This window comes from Lonchura striata, unplaced genomic scaffold (assembly GCF_046129695.1).
Source record: "Lonchura striata isolate bLonStr1 unplaced genomic scaffold, bLonStr1.mat Scaffold_131, whole genome shotgun sequence".
NCBI lineage: Eukaryota > Metazoa > Chordata > Aves > Passeriformes > Estrildidae > Lonchura > Lonchura striata.
Genome location: NW_027461092.1, coordinates 13,441 through 19,950, shown reverse-complemented (window position 1 = coordinate 19,950; position 6,510 = coordinate 13,441). Strand labels below are relative to the sequence as shown.

Here is a 6,510-nt window from a genome sequence, read left to right as displayed (position 1 = left end):
CTTGTTAAGTAGGAAGTGGGTGCGTTTCCCAAGGAAAACTTCAGAAATTAAGCTCCAGGGGCAAACACTGTGAGGTTCTACCACCTCCTTGAGGACATCCTTAAAACCACCGGGGCATCAGCAGGGCTTGGAGCAGGACTGGCCAACCCCAGAGCACCTCACGAAGCCCTCTGTGTGTATGTGGCAGTCGAGTAGCACCTGGGGGGTGCTGAAAGTCCCAGTTCTGAGAGAAAATTCTGTTTAACTCGTACACGTTGGCTGGGTGTGTCCCCCCAGTACAGCTCGGTTCTTCTCTGAGGCGGTGCCTGGCAGGGTCTCTCCCTGTTAAGGGCCGGGCGTGTTTTTGGCACAACACGGTGAAGGTGGATTATTTGCTTAAGCAAGAGCTGATGATGTCTGGAGGGTTTTTCAGGTACCTCAGCGGCCAGGAGCACCTGTCTAGGTCACTAGGAACACTTTTTGATCTCGATCAGTTCTTTTCTGCGTGAGGCTCTGTGGGCTGCTGGCAAGGCCCAAAGTAAGGAAGGTTGCCCCAGTGTCCGTGCTCATGTCAATAGTTTAATTTATTTGGCTTTTCTAGGAGCAGACGTCGTGGAGGACCTTGGTGCTGTTTTCACTGGCCTCCTGCACTCTCCGAGAGAACCCCTTGCTCCCTGCGTGACGTTCCAGCTCTGTGACAAAGCTGATAAGTATCCTCAGCTCTACCAGTTTAACCAATACTATAGGCTCTGGATGCCCAAGCAGTCCCAGGAACCTGTGGTATGGAATCCCTGAAGTCACTGAATTCTTGAGCCAGTATTCCTATAAAATCCTCACAGTTGACAGAGGTAACATTTCCATCAGAAACAGTGTTTTTATTGAGGAGGTAATTCTGCATCTCTTGTTGATCGTGCTGGGGACACACGTTTGCTCCAGGGCTTTTCTCTGATGGCACAAGAGGTCTCTGTGGTGTTTGGGAGGCGATGCCAGGGCTCAGGGCTCATACAGAGACTCCTCACCGGGCACAGCAGAGCCTGGTGTGTGCTGTGGCCTCTGTTTACAGCACCCGGAGTTCCCCCGGGTGGGTGGAGGATCACAGGCCCCTGGGCTGGGTTTTGTGAGTTTTTCTCAGCTCAGCAGTGTGAACACTCCAGATGCCCCTGGGGACACTGCTGGACAGCATCCATCCGCTCTCTCCATCCACTCATTTGTACCCAGGAATGTAGGAAACTCTGACTGGGGACGGGCAGTAGTTTTGAAAATCATGCCCTAGCCTTTTTCTCTAGGAACAAACCAAGAGAGTGCCCTGAAAGCACCGGAGGGGCTGCAGGGGCTGAAGGGAACAGAAAGGGCTCCCGGCACCTTTTGCCTCCGTTCTCTGCCATTCCCCAAAAGGCATCGCAGTCCTGGAAGAGGTGTTTGTCATGCAGGCTGCCAAAATGAAGACCTGTAAAATCCTAGCTCTGCCTTTTGTTTAACGTGTTCTTACTTCCTATTTATGTCATCACAGAAAGCAAGGAAAGAATAAATGTGTCTGGTTCCCACTATTGCTCTGTGCAGGCATTTTTAAAGGCTGCTGTAGTTCTATCCTCTTTTTCCACTCCAAGCTTGACTTTTCCCCTCCTTTTTCAAGGTCTGCTGCTTTGGGTGTCCCAGGCAGGGCTGGGTTCCTCGGCAGGGGTCTTAGGAGTTGGTGCAGATTCTGCTTTTTCCGAAGGTGTATCAAAGTGTGCCGGCAAAAGGACTGTTTTCTCCAGGGGAAAGCTTTCTCTCAATGACCATCAATGCATGTATGTGTTTTAATCATGTAACCAGGTGGATTAAGAAAAGCCAACACCTGTAGCAGATTTCTGTTGGATCTGTGTCTGTGAGAAGTGGGCTGTGTGCTGGAGAGGGAGAGACCAAGAGACGCTGTTGGAGAGTGGCAACAGCAGCAGGTGCGAGCTGTTAAGTTGATGAGGAGGAGGGGCGTGTCCTGCCGGGGGGAGGTTATTTAAGGGTGAGGCTTTGCCTCAGCCGGGTTTTGCACAGAGCTGCTGGAGAAGAGGAGTTTGTGGGGGGCTCGCGGGGCTGTCTCCTGGAAGGACGGTGGGCGCTTTGGACAGGGTCCGGGGGATCACCTGGATACACACTTGGATACGTGGAGCATTGCTCAAAGGAGGAGCCCAGGGACAAACCTTTGTGCCGAGAAGCAGCAGCCAAGCAGGTGAGCCGGTGCTGTGCCTTTATAGCGGGGACTTTTCTCCTTTCCCTTTGAAATTTCGTCATCCTGGGGTTGAATTGGAGGGGGCAGTCCTGTGGTCCCACCTTTTAAGGGGTTTGGATTGAGGTAAAATTCTCCCTTTTGCCATCATTTGAGGAAAGCTGCTTCTTTTCTTCTCTTCTAGGGGACACGATTGAAGGGAAGCCTACATTTCTTTTCCCTTGTTAGGGTGAGGTGAGCGCCGGGGCGTGGCATCAGTGTCGGGGCTTCAGAGGAAGGGAGCTGCAGCCGTGGCAGCGCTGGCAGGGCGGGGATCGGGCTGTGCCGCTGCATTCGGGGCGCTTCTTCTGCCCCCGGCCCGGCAGCGAAGGGTCCGGCGCGGAGCCCTGCCGGCAGTGCCGGGGCTGGCCGGGGCGGAAGGGGAGCTGGGCGCGGCTGGGCTGCCGCGGGCCCGCCGGAGCCGCGCCGGTGCGAGCCGTGCGGAGCCGAGCGGAGCTTTGGCCGGGCCGGCGGGCGGGGGAGGCGGCGCGGGCGCCGCGCCGGTGCCGCCGCTCCGTCCGCTCCGGGCGCGGGGCTCGGGCGCCGCCGGGGCCCCCCGGGCCCGGTGCCGGCCCCGCCGGGCCGGGGGCAGCGGGCGGGGGTCTCCTGGCCTGGCGCCGCCTCTTCCTGCCGGAGGAGCCGCTTTCCTGCCGGAGCCGCGCTGCGCCCGGGGCCGGGAGCGCGGCTTCGCATCTTCCAGCCTCCCTCGCTGCGGTGTTTCTTTAGGGTCTCATCAATGTGTTTTAAGGATTTTGGGGCTATTTTTAGAGCTCTTCTAGGAATATTTAGAGATATTTTTTAAACGTTCTTTGGGGGTTTTTAGGGGTGTTTTAGGGGCTTTTTAAAGTAGAGTATTTTTATTGTATTTTAAGGGCATTCTGAGGCTATTTTCATGTTTTTGTCGGGGTTTAAAGACATTTTGAAGATGAGGGTTTTTTTAGGGCATTTTTGTGGGTTTTTTAGGGTCTTTTCATGGCATAGAGGCTGAGGGACAGCTTGAGGGTGACAGAGGCTGGGAGCTGAGGGAGGAACAGGGGAGGGGACAGTGGGTGACACAGAGAGATGCTGAGGGGGGCAGGGGCAGCTGGAGGGTGACACAGAGAAGCTGGGGGCTGAGGAGCAGAGGAGAGGGGGCTTGAGGGGCAAAGGGGGGTTCGAGGGTGACAGCCAGAGCCTGAGGGCTGGGGGGCTGAGGGAGGGGTCAGGGGTGAAGGGAGAGGGTCTGAGGGCTGGACAGTCCAGTGGGGATCAGGGCTACAGCGTACAGCTTAGGAGGCAAGTTAGGGTACAGGTGCAGCACCCCTCACCCAGCCCTAACCTCACCCTAAGCAGCCTTTTCCCTTTTCACCCCTAACAACAGCAGCACAGCACAGCAAGCCTGACAGCGAGACCACACCGGAAGCCTCCCAGTGGGACAGGGCAGCGACCCTCGCACCAGGACAACGCCAGAACCCTCAGAGGACAACAGGACCCGCTGCGAAAAGGTAGGGATGACATCTGTGGGCTAGAGGGCAACAGGAAGGGGTTTGGAGGCAGAGCAGGCTTCCTTGAGTGTTTTTTTTTGCAGGGCTATTAGGGGATTTTTGAAGGCTTTCTCTGGCATCTTTTAGAGAATTGTTATACCTTCCTAATGGCTATTTTAGAATTCCTTGGTGTATTTTTAGGGTCAGGATGAGGGCGAGACAGGATGCCCACTGAAAATGTGGAGCATTACTGGAATGCTTTGGGAAGGTGCCAGTGGAGGGCCAGTGGGTAAGGTGCCATGATGCTGGTCTGAAGGTTGTGAATTCTGAGCAAAGCAAAGTGGTTGTGGTTAGGGTTATATGGTGGCAGATTTCCCAAGGAGAAATCAAGCACAGAAAAAATCAAGCCGAAGCTTTGTACTGTCAGATTAAAACAGGTATTCGGCATGAAAAAAAATCCCTGAGTACTTGGGGGTGGGAGATGCAAGATGAGGGAAATCCAGTGAGGATTTGACATTGAGGAAGCAAAAGGAAACGTGGGACCTGAAAACCAAGGGGATCGCAGGGCCCTGCCAATGAATGAGGGATATCTACATAGTGAAAGCAAATTCAGAAGCCCAGATTCCTGATGTCAGTTTGTAGGGCTCCCTTGGGTGTATCAGGGCAGCACAAGTTTGAGTTGGGGACAACTTCGATCTGGGCTCCCTCCTTCGATGTAAGGATTCTTTGCAGTCAGGACCAGGGGCCACAGGGCACATCCTTTGGCCATTTTCTCTGGAAAAGAAAACTCAGCAGTCCAGGTTCCTGATGTCAGTTTGTAGGGCTCCCTTTGGTCTATCAGGGCAGCACAAGTTTAAGATGGGGAGAATTTCGGTCTGGGCTCCATCCTTCGATATAAGGATTCTTTGCAGTCAGGGCCCAGCCCAAGGCCAGGGGCCCCTGGGCACACCCTTTGGCCATTTTCCCTGAGAAAGAAAACTCAGCAGTCCAGGTTCCTGATGTCAGTTTGTAGGGCTCCCTTGGGTCTATCAGGGCAGCACAAGTTTGAGGTGGGGACACCTTCGGTCTGCGCTCCGTCCTTCGATATAAGGATTTATTGCAGTCAGGGCCAGGGGCCCCTGGGCACATCCTTTTCCCATTTTCCCTGGGAAAGAAAACTCAGCAGTCCAGGTTCCTGATGTCAGTTTGTAGGGCTCCCTTGGGTCTATCAGGGCAGCACAAGTTTAAGATGGGGAGAATTTCGGTCTGGGCTCCATCCTTCGATATAAGGATTCTTTGCAGTCAGGGCCCAGCCCAAGGCCAGGGGCCCCTGGGCACACCCTTTGGCCATTTTCCCTGGGAAAGAAAACTCAGCAGTCCAGGTTCCTGATGTCAGTTTGTAGGGCTCCCTTGGGTCTATCAGGGCAGCACAAGTTTGAGGTGGGGACACCTTCGGTCTGCGCTCCGTCCTTCGATATAAGGATTTATTGCAGTCAGGGCCAGGGGCCCCTGGGCACATCCTTTGGCCATTTTCCCTGGGAAAGAAAACTCAGCAGTCCAGGTTCCTGATGTCAGTTTGTAGGGCTCCCTTGGGTCTATCAGGGCAGCACAAGTTTGAGGTGGGGACAACTTCGGTGTGGGGTCCATCCTTCGATATAAGGATTTTTTGCAGTCAGGGCCAGGGGCCCCTGGGCACATCCTTTTCCCATTTTCCCTGGGAAAGAAAACTCAGCAGTCCAGGTTCCTGATGTCAGTTTGTAGGGCTCCCTTGGGTCTATCAGGGCAGCAGAAGTTTGAGGTGGGGACAGCTTTGGTCTGGGCTCCATCCTTCGATATAAGGATTCTTTGCAGTCCGGTCCCAGCCCAGCGCCAGGGGCCCCTGGGCACATCCTTTTTCCATTTTCCCTGGGAAAGAAAACTCAGCAGTCCAGGTTTGGATGTCAGTTTGTAGGGCTCCCTTGGGTCTATCAGGGCAGCACAAGTTTGAGGTGGGGACAACTTCGGTGTGGGGTCCATCCTTCGATATAAGGATTTTTTGCAGTCAGGGCCAGGGGCCCCTGGGCACATCCTTTTTCCATTTTCCCTGGGAAAGAAAACTCAGCAGTCCAGGTTCCTGATGTCAGTTTGTAGGGCTCCCTTGGGTCTATCAGGGCAGCACAAGTTTGAGGTGGGGACAACTTCGGTGTGGGGTCCATCCTTCGATATAAGGATTCTTTGCAGTGAGGCCCCAGCCCAGCGCCAGGGGCCCCTGGGCACATCCTTTTTCCATTTTCCCTGGGAAAGAAAACTCAGCAGTCCAGGTTCCTGATGTCAGTTTGTAGGGCTCCCTTGGGTCTATCAGGGCAGCACAAGTTTGAGGTGGGGACAACTTCGGTGTGGGGTCCATCCTTCGATATAAGGATTTTTTGCAGTCAGGGCCAGGGGCCCCTGGGCACATCCTTTTTCCATTTTCCCTGGGAAAGAAAACTCAGCAGTCCAGGTTCCTGATGTCAGTTTGTAGGGCTCCCTTGGGTCTATCAGGGCAGCACAAGTTTGAGGTGGGGACATCTTCGGTGTGGGGTCCATCCTTCGATATAAGGATTTTTTGCAGTCAGGGGCCCCTGGGCACATCCTTTTTCCATTTTCCCTGGGAAAGAAAACTCAGCAGTCCAGGTTCCTGATGTCAGTTTGTAGGGCTCCCTTGGGTGTATCAGGGCAGCACAAGTTTGAGGTGGGGACAACTTTGGTGTGGGGTCCATCCTTCGATATAAGGATTCTTTGCAGTGAGGCGCCTGGGCACATCCTTTTTCCATTTTCCCTGGGAAAGAAAACTCAGCAGTCCAGGTTCCTGATGTCAGTTTGTAGGGC

At 54.3% G+C, this 6,510-nt stretch overlaps 1 long non-coding RNA gene across 1 annotated transcript; it reads left to right on the top strand.

Annotated features, from left to right (window-relative positions):
* Positions 1 to 2,000: 2,000 nt before the first annotated feature.
* On the top strand, positions 2,001 to 4,338 carry LOC144248456 (uncharacterized). Its single transcript, XR_013341740.1, has 3 exons — positions 2,001 to 2,185; positions 2,367 to 2,416; positions 3,582 to 4,338. It is a non-coding gene; the product is annotated as an uncharacterized LOC144248456 (long non-coding RNA).
* Positions 4,339 to 6,510: the final 2,172 nt, after the last annotated feature.